A 9,772-nucleotide genomic window follows, 5' to 3' on the forward strand; every position below is an offset into this window, starting at 1 on the left:
ATGTGTTGAAAGATGTATTCCCTTTATTGGTTTTTTGCTCTGTGGCGTATGTTGTTCCGACTTCTATTACAAAATCTTCCCAAGCCTCTAATGAGTTTGTTGACAAGCTTGTTTTCCAGTGGATGATTGTTTTTGCATTGATTGTTAATTCATCTACTTTGTTGGTCTTGCACCTTATCCATCTGAAGTTGGTGGTGTACTCCGTGCCGATGGTTTCTCTTGCTTCCAAGTCGTTCCCACTAGTGACGCATAGTTTCACTTCTTGTGGTAGGTGGTCGCTCGGGTGTAGGACCTTGCAAGATAAACAATATATTGATTCCTTGTTGTTCCATGGTACTGAATCTAGCTGTGATATTGTTTCAAATTCCAAGTGAGGCTGAGTGGTTCTCTGTTTGTGCCAGGCTTTCTTCTCCATACCCTTGCAAGAGGCTGGGCAGTTACTCTATGCGTTTAGGCTCGGCAATCATGTTTTGGCATGGTGCCGAGTCCCACAAAGGTATACGGAGAGACCCTCTATTGTCAACCAGATCCTTAAAAAGAATTTGCAGTCTTTAGTTATGGCCTGTAATTCTATCCTTGTACAGTATATATTCGTCTACCTGATGGTTACATCAAATGCTCGGGAAGCTTGCAAAACTGGCCCTATTGCAATGTTTAACTATTTGGGTGAGAATGGACATAAAGCGTCCCCCAGTAAGTTGCAGTACTGTTCAAAAGAAGTTTTGTGGCTTGGTCATCACATTGAGAAAGGAGTCCGAAAGGTGTCGCAGGAGAGAATGTTGATGATTTGGCAAATGAAACCACCAACCACCCAGAAAGAGGTCAGGATGTTTTTGGCAATGGTGTGCTACTGTCACCAGTGGATACAAAACTTTTCCCTAGTGGGCAAGCCTTTACAGAGGCTGACATGCAAGGATGTATAGAATCCGGTGCCTTGGGAAAATGATTGTTGGTTGCTTACCTAGAGAGGGGAGAAACTCTCTGTAGTGCCCTGGCACTAAAAATGCCTGATTATAACAAAGCGTTTTTGCTTTTTTGCAGTGAGAGAGAGGACTGTGCTCTGTCACAGTTTACACAAGCACATGGAAGTGCCTGTAGACCTATGGCATACTTTTTAGCTACTTTAGATCCAGTAGCGGCAGCTTTGCCCTGATGTCTTAAATCTGTGGTGGGTGTCAGCGTAGAGAGGTGTGAAGGCATTGTCATGGGTCATCCTTTAATGGTGTATGTGCCTCACTCTGTGAAAATACTGTTGACACAGCATTTGACAAACAGCTGCATGACCCTCTATGAGAAAATCATACTTGCGGCTGAAAATGATACTCTGAAGAGGTGTTCTGTTTTGAATCTTGCCACCCTATTGCCTCTTCCTGAGACTGACAATGATTAAAATGAAGTGGTGCATCACTGTCTCAATGTTACTGAACTGTGCATCAAGCTGAGACAAGAAATTCAAGATGAGCCACTGTCTGAATCTGATTTTGCATTTTTTGGAGAGGGATGTTGTTTGTGAGACCATGGAGGAGATTTAGGAGCTGCTTAAATCTGTGTAGTTTCAGGAGTAGTAGAAGCGTTGTGGCTTCAGGGAGTTTTCTCACCACAAGTGACTGAGTTGACTGCTCTTACTAGAGCATGCTGTGGCTCAGACCAGCAGAGAGTGACCTCTTTTACTGATAGTCAGTACTGCTTTGGTGTTGTTCATGATTTCAGACACTTATGGCCCAGAGGGGATTCATGACCTCCTCAAGCTTGTCACTTCAGAATGGGGAGCAAGTTCAAAAAACTCCTTGAACCATTGCAGATGCCTGAACAAATTACCATTGTTAAAGTGTATGGTGCATTGTAAGGGGGAGGATTATGTGACCGTTGGCAACAGATATGCAGACGAAGTTGCCAGATACTGTGCTTACAATGCATGTACATTTAATGGAGAGCATACAAATGAAGGAACAGATGAGACCAACTGTAACCTTTTGTTAACTATAGCTGATACTTGGGAGGAAGTCAAGAGGTTGCAGGAAGAAATGTCAGAGGTACAAAGCAGAGTTAGGTCAAAGCAAGTTGTGTCTAAATATATGAGGATGATATTTGGCTTTCAGGAGATGGGAAACCAGTGTTGCTTAACAGCATTTTATCCCCGATGACCAGACATTATCATGGTCCTGCTCATGCGGGAAGGGATGCGATGGTCCGGTTGTTTAGGCAGACTTGGTTCAATCCAAGGTTTGGATTGATGGCTGAGGAATTGTGCCACAGATGTGTTGTATGTCAACAGAATAGTGTAGGAAAAATGACTGCAGTAACACTGAGTCACATAGGGAGGCCGGAAGGTTCTTTCAAGAGGATGCAGTTGGATTTTATTGGGATGCCTGTGTGCAGTGGATTGAGGTATATGTTGGTTGGTGTGTGCATCTTTTCAAGATGGGTTGAGGCATATCCCACATGAAGGAATTATGGTCTCACAGTAACAAAACTTTGTTGAGGGAGTTAATACCCAGAGTTGGATTCACGATTTCTTTGGAATCTGACCGAAGCATGCACTTTAATAATAAAATCCTGAGGATGCTGTGCGCTACATTACAAGTTGAACAGAGATTGCATTGTAGCTACAGACCCGAGGCTTCGGGTCTGGTGGAGCAGGTCAATGGGACTTTGAAATCCAGGCTAGCAAATGTGTGTGCTTCTGTGTCTTTAAAATGGCCTGACACATTGCCACTTGTGTTGAGAAGTCTCCGCAGCATACCTGATTGAAGGACAGGATTGTCCCCCATGAGATTATCATGGATAGGGTAATGAGGTTGAGAATGCAAACACCTAGGGCAACTCAAATATATTCAAAAAGGACAATATAGCTTAACTAAATATATAGGGTAATGAGGTTGCCAGCTATGCCTGCAAATGCGCTTATGAACATTACTGATGATCTGATACTTGATGACTGCAAAGAGCTGGCTGATGTGGTGTGTTCTGTGTCTTATCAGGTGGAAGCCGCTACAGCCCTATCTCACCAGGAGCAGTGCTGTGACGTCAGCCCCGGTGACTGGGTCCTGGTGAAAAAATACGTACAAAAGAGTTGACTGGAGCCTCGTTGGTGTTGGCTGTAATAGGTGATCCTTGTCACCACGACAGCTGTGGAGTGCAGGTCTCTTCAACTGAGTGCATGCTGTCCACACTCGCCGAGTTCCTTGCATCTCTGCCAGAAGCACCAGTGGTGGTCGAGAGGCCATGGGAGCAGGTTAGTCAAGCTGTTGGGGACCTGAAAGAATCTGAAACAGCATTTGTTCGGCCAGAGGGGGGTCTTGGAGCGTTGGCTGTCAAAGCTGAATACAAAGGGGCTAGCCATGTGGTTGTGACTGAACCAGAATCAGAGCGAGACGAAGGGAATAGTGCTGTAGAACCACGAGTGCCTGCAGGAGAATATTGGCTGAGACAGCAGGAGAAGGTGAGATTTGCCCCGCAGGGAGAGGGTGACCTCCCAGTTTTCAGGGCGGATACTGAGGATTTCGATCTGAGTGACGGAGAAGGAGAGCAGAATACACTCAGAAGGTTAAAGCAAGCAAGAGTGCCTTGTCAAAGGTACTCTTCCCTAGAACGGACTTACTTCCCTGCAAATGACAGAGAGTTCTTGTAATTCTGGAATCATTGTAAAAATTAAACTGAAACTTCGAGAACTGGATCTATGTTTGATCTTACGTTTGAACTTCCTTTGTCAGTGAAATTAAGTGCCTTGAAACAGCTTATTCTGGATGTAGCCGAGTTTCCTTTCTTGGATGCTAATAAGTTTCCAGTGCTAGTTGATGAACGTAAACATTTCATTCTAGAACTGATTGTCAGTGAACTTGAACCATTTATCATTAGAAACATTTAAATAGACTTGGTAGGAAAGAAAGAAGATTAACAATGACTTTGTAAATAATTTAAGTTGAGAAGGGTTAAGAAACTGCACACAGATCTATAGCAAGGAGATTGTACTTTAAATGATTATTGTAGATTGTTGTATGAATATATTGACACTATGAATGCAAGAGATTGTTACGTGTGCACTCTGTTGTCTGTGTCTGTTGCAGAGGGTATAACCCACCGTCATATCCCTTTGACATATGGAATTTCCTGTAGCCTTCTATTGAGCGTATTTTATAGACAGGATAGTTTTTGTTATTATTTTTGGAACTATGATTTCGTACTTTCAGAAGTCCATATGCTCAAACATTTGAATAAGAATCCTTAATTCAAAGGTGCTGAGAATGCAGGCAAGTATTTTGCGTCTCTTAAGTCACTGGACACTGCATATGCACAGCGACAAAATTTGACCTGCTCCATGTCAGATGTGAAGGAGAAATTCTTGAATTTGGTGGAGGACAGCAGGAGAGATCTAGAGTCCAAATCTGAAACACTATAGGTGGAATAGTGAAGAAATTGAACATCAGGTGAAGAGAAATTTACCTGCCTTGACCTTAAACGGGCAACATCAAGAAAGCTGTATATACATGTTGATCAAAGTTATATAGACCTGTTATTTTTAGGACAGAGTGACTGTGAACATGTTTTTGAGGTGAGCGGGACCTTTTCTTGGATGAACAGGATCCTGTGATTCTCAGAGTGTATTTTATTTGTGAACAGTATAAATATTTTAAATTGCCCCATAGATGGCCTGGTACATGTTATCTTCGTATTGTTTTCCCAATAATTTACCATGTTGAACATCTCAATGATCCATTATGGAAAATTAAATCTAGAACTAGGCACGTTGTTAGTGCAGCGGAAGTGGTAGGAGATATTTTTGGTGTTATAATCCCATCTGTAGGTGTGACTCAGAATGACCTGAAAATATGAAAACGATCTACAATAGTCGATAAACTGGCTACAAGTACTGCACATTCTTTATTGCTTGTAAATACTGAGACAATTGCGATAAGGTCTATGGTTTTACAGAACGGACTTGCGTTAGACTTTTTGCTCACCAAGGAGGGCGGGGTCTGCAGGATGCTTAAAGTTCAGCAGTGCCGTACTTATATCTCAGACGAATGCCATGACCTGGAGAAATACATTTGCAATATATCTGGGTTGAAAAAAGATTCAAAAGAGTTAAAAGCGACAGGAGCCTGGAAAGCCATTGGGAATGGATCATCTGTGTTAGGTTTGGAACCTAGGAAGTGGAATTTTGGGTGCCATCTTGAAACCCATATTGATAATTGCTCTTTGTGTATTATTCGTATTCATGATCTTTAAGGGTTACAAGTATGCACAAGTTAGATGAGGGGTGAAGAGGAAGAGAGCAGATGTGGAGTTAGAGAAGAGTCAGAGTAAATACTACGAGGACAAGGAACATTTAGAGGATTCTAGGCGAAAGATGCTAAGACCATAAGGTTTTAGATGGTCCATCTGATAACATCAGATTGTAATCTGCGATGGCTTGATTTGCCATCAGAGGGGGAACTGGAGCAGCATAATTTTGGTTTCACCCTTTCATATTTAATTAGGCAACATGTATGTATATGTATGGCCTTATGTACTCGTGAGATGTAACCTTATTAACATAATGTAGTGCACTTGAACAGTTAGAGAAAGTGCATCTATTTTGCAATCTCGACATTTATATGAGTGTGTATATTAACATTTTCTTTACAGTAACGAGTGGCAGTTCTCACATATATCTACATCTGTGTGGTTTGAATAACATTGTATTCCTTACATGTTCATGTATTTCTTTACATAATACTCTCCATTTATTTTATAACTGTAAATGTATCTATTTGAATAGTGCTCTACATCTATATTGTAACTGTATATGTATCTGTAATCATTCTTTTAAAACGTGTACTGAAATGCTTGCCGTACTAAAGTTGAACAAAGGCCTTAAGCTTTTGGATTTCTTAATGTTTAACTTTAACGTGAATGCTTGCTTTGGATGCAATGTTTTTCTTTCCTCTGCAGGTGCGGGTGCATTAACTCATGGTTAAAAATGGGCACATTGTATGAAAAAGAAAGTGAGGCTCCAAAGGGATATCTCTTGGCAAAGATAAGATTTAATGAAGGAAGGGAGGACTACTGTCTGAGCAGAATAAAGAGGCGGGAGGAATACAAGGAAGTTCTAATGTGTATACCAAAGGAAAGAAATCTCGAGTGTAGTTGCCAAGTTTGTTGATTGAAGATGGGAAATAATTGGACATATGACCTGGAATTATCAAATTTTCTTTTGGTGGGTATAATTGGTTATTGCACTTTAGCTTTGTTCAGATTCCCTTTTAGACTCTAAGAGCTACAGACTTCTTTGTGTGGTTTCATGCTATACAATATACTTTACATTTGAGAACTTTAACAGAAGTACTGCTATGCTGACATCTTTCTCAACTTCCCTGAATTAATAGGGTTTCCTTGATTCACAGTTAAAATAGGGTTTAGTAGACCTCTTTAGACAACCTTGTGTATAGGGAAGATCAAAACTTTCAATCTATTTACCAGACTTTATTTCTCATTCTTTGTATAGCAGCTACCGAAACTGTCATTTGCGTTGTGTTATTGCAGATCAATTTTATGCATTGTTTCAGATATCCTCTGTGATCGATTTATATAAGCTAGGCTTTGAATTTATAATAAATTCAAATTTAATCCCATCAATCGGCTCTACATTTTACTGTGTGACCAAATGAGTTACACTGTAATTGGTAACTTGCAGTTAATCCGAACTACTTGTATTTCTCAGGCACCTAGAACCTTCCATTGCAGAGGGCCAGGAAGAAGGAGTCCACCTTCTTTGTGATCTAGCACCTAACAAGACTCTAATACTTTTTCCCTACACCCAGATGATCCTTACGGTCCCCAGATGACTTGTTGATATCAAAGATGGTGCCACCCACGACACATCAGGAAGAGACTCTAATGAAGATGGCAAGCCCAATACTGCCTTTCACATTTGCGTTGAAGTGCCTCCATATGACCAGTAAGAAAATGGAACTACCCCATGAGTACCGGCCCATAGAGAGCTTTCTTGATGGAGAATTACCGGTGGTAGCCATCGTCTCAACCTGAAATGTCAAATGCCACATTTAAGTGCAGAGAGACTATGAAACTGCATCGAATTTGGGTCATGCTATGGCTTAACTAAGTACAACAGTGCCAAGACTACAATTTACTCTTGGCATTTCTCCCATACACTCTGGGGTGTAAAGAAGAGGCAGGTGACACTGGCATTTGGTCCTAGGTCTCTCCCAGATTTCTCAATAATAAATCACTCCATCAATCAATCAATCAATCAATCAAGGCATTTGTAAAGCGCACTACATACCCGCAAGGGTCTCAAGGCGCTAGGGGGGGGAAGCTGCTACTGTTCGAAGAGCCAGGTCTTGAGGAGTCTTCTGAAGGTCAGAAGGTCTTCGGTCTGCCGCAGGCGAATGGGGAGGGTGTTACATGTCTTGGCGGCGAGGTGGGAGAATGATCTGCCGCCGGTGGTCACTCTTCGGATGCGGGGGGATGGTGGCGAGGGCGCGGTCTGCGGAGCGGAGCTGGCGGGTGGGGGTGTAGAGGCTGAGTCGGCTGTTGAAGTACGTTGGTCCGGTGTTGTGGAGTTCCATGTGTGCGTGGGTGAGGAGTTTGAAGGTTATCCTCTTGTTGACAGGGAGCCAGTGCAGGTCTCTAAAGTGGGGTGTGATGTGGCTGCAACGAGGGATGTCGAGGATCAGGCGTGCGGAGGCGTTCTGGATGCATTGAAGCCGTTTCAGAAGTTTGGCCGGGGCTCCTGCGTAGAGTGCGTCTCCATGGCCTTCTGCACTTTTCTTACACAGCACCATGACTAGCAGCCATCTGTAGAGTTAATGAAATAAAGTTTGATCCCACTAGCGTAGCTAACTTCATTATCTTGTGCATCAGGAAGGTGGCCAGAGCATCAGAAATTAAGTTATTCCATCCTTCTCCCATCACCGATGTCACCAAGCAGAGAGAAGGGCTAATCCACTTATCTTTAGGTCGCATTTGCTTAAGCCATGTTAGGCTCCGCACTGCTTATGACAGAGTCACAGATTGCAGACAACATACATGGAATGATGGTTTTATTTGCCTTGTAAGTACTGAAGGAAGACTGGAGTAATCCATAAGTACTTGCAGAAAATGCTCTGCCAGCGAGGCCTGGATATTTAGGAGTAGTTTACATCTAAACATGAGGTGTCCCACTTATTGTGGGACACCACTATTTAACATGCTTACCCTCTAAATACTAGGTTGGTAAATATAAAGGACTCACATATTTCCAAAAAATAAGGAATTCACTTGCTTGCACAGCTTTCATGTGACATCATCTCTGCAAAGTGCACATGATCGGGGTGTGGTCTCACGGGGACAACTAGGCTTGGCATTACTACAGCAATTTTTTAGCTATTGGAGACACCAACATTTCAGCAGTAGGTTTTATCCACCCAACAGCATACTGTCTTTCAACTTGGTCATTTAGCCGTGCCTTTGTTCTGTACACATCCTGCTCACCTCCCAGAGCCTGTCGAGTAGGCACTATTATGATGACGAGATACTTGAGATTAAACATTTCTGTATTACATATCTTGGTGTTTTCCTAAGGAAGTTATGTGTAAGATGAATAGAACATATGTACACATGATTTCCAGATTACATAAACTTTCGAACACAAAGGGGGAGGGAGCACACTGCCTCTCATCCCAGCACAGTTCATCCCATTGCATTCTGGTAAATGCAGTACACTTACTTCAAAGTTGCTTTAGTTTTTCACCACATTTTGTGCAGGTAGTGCTTTTATCTCTAGACCAGTGTTTCTGGGTTTAGCCCTTCATCAGTAGAGAGTAAAAGTAGTAGAGAGCAAGGAAAAGTCATCTGGAGATGCCGAAATGCTGCCCAAGTCTTCATGGGTCATAGTACCACTCCACAAACACACAGATACTTCCCAAGTGAGCTTGTCAGCTCATTTGCTCAAGGGATACTTTTAAACACAAGGGGGAGGGAGTACACTGCCTCTCATCCCAGCACAGTTCACCCCGTTGCATGCTGGTAAAGGAAGTACACTTACTTCAAAGTTGTTGTAGTTTTTCACCAAAGTTTGCGCAAGTAGTGCTGTTATCTCTAGACATGTGTTTCTGGGTTTAGATTTCCTCGGTAGAGAGCAGAAGCAGTAGAGAGCAAAGAAAAGTCATCTGGGGATGCTGTCCAAGGGGCAGATTTATGTTAGACTTGCGCCACTTTTACGCCGCCGTTGCGTCACTTTTGTGACGCAGCGGCGGCGTAAACCATGCACCATGTTGCGCCTTATTTACAACGTGACGCATCTAGGGAGATGCGTCACGTTGTAAAGCCCTGCGCTACATTAAACCTGCGTCGGTTTTAATGTATGCAGGGTGGGCGTTCCATCGGAAAAAGCCTCGGAAAAGTGACGCAGTGAAATCTACAAGATTTCACTCAGTCACTTTTCCGACGCTGCTGCGTCAAAACCTTGCGCCTGCTTGAAGCAGGCGTAAGGCATGACGCAGCATGCTAGGTATGGGCAGCCCCTAAACATTGCTGGAGTTGCGTCGTGCTTGCGACGCGACTCCAGCAATGCCCGCCCTTACGCCATTAGATGCGTCACGCATCTGTTTATCCTTGCGCCACGATGCGCTGCATTGTAAATGCGGCGCATCTGTGGTGGTGCAAGGGTAAACTTGCGTGACGCATCTTTCCTGGCGCATCCCTGCTGATTTGCAGGGATGCGCCAGGAAACATAAATCTGCCCCCAAGTCTTTACAGGTCATAGTACCACTCCACAGGCACACAGGTG

This window comes from Triturus cristatus, chromosome 6 (assembly GCF_964204655.1).
Source record: "Triturus cristatus chromosome 6, aTriCri1.1, whole genome shotgun sequence".
Lineage (NCBI taxonomy): Eukaryota > Metazoa > Chordata > Amphibia > Caudata > Salamandridae > Triturus > Triturus cristatus.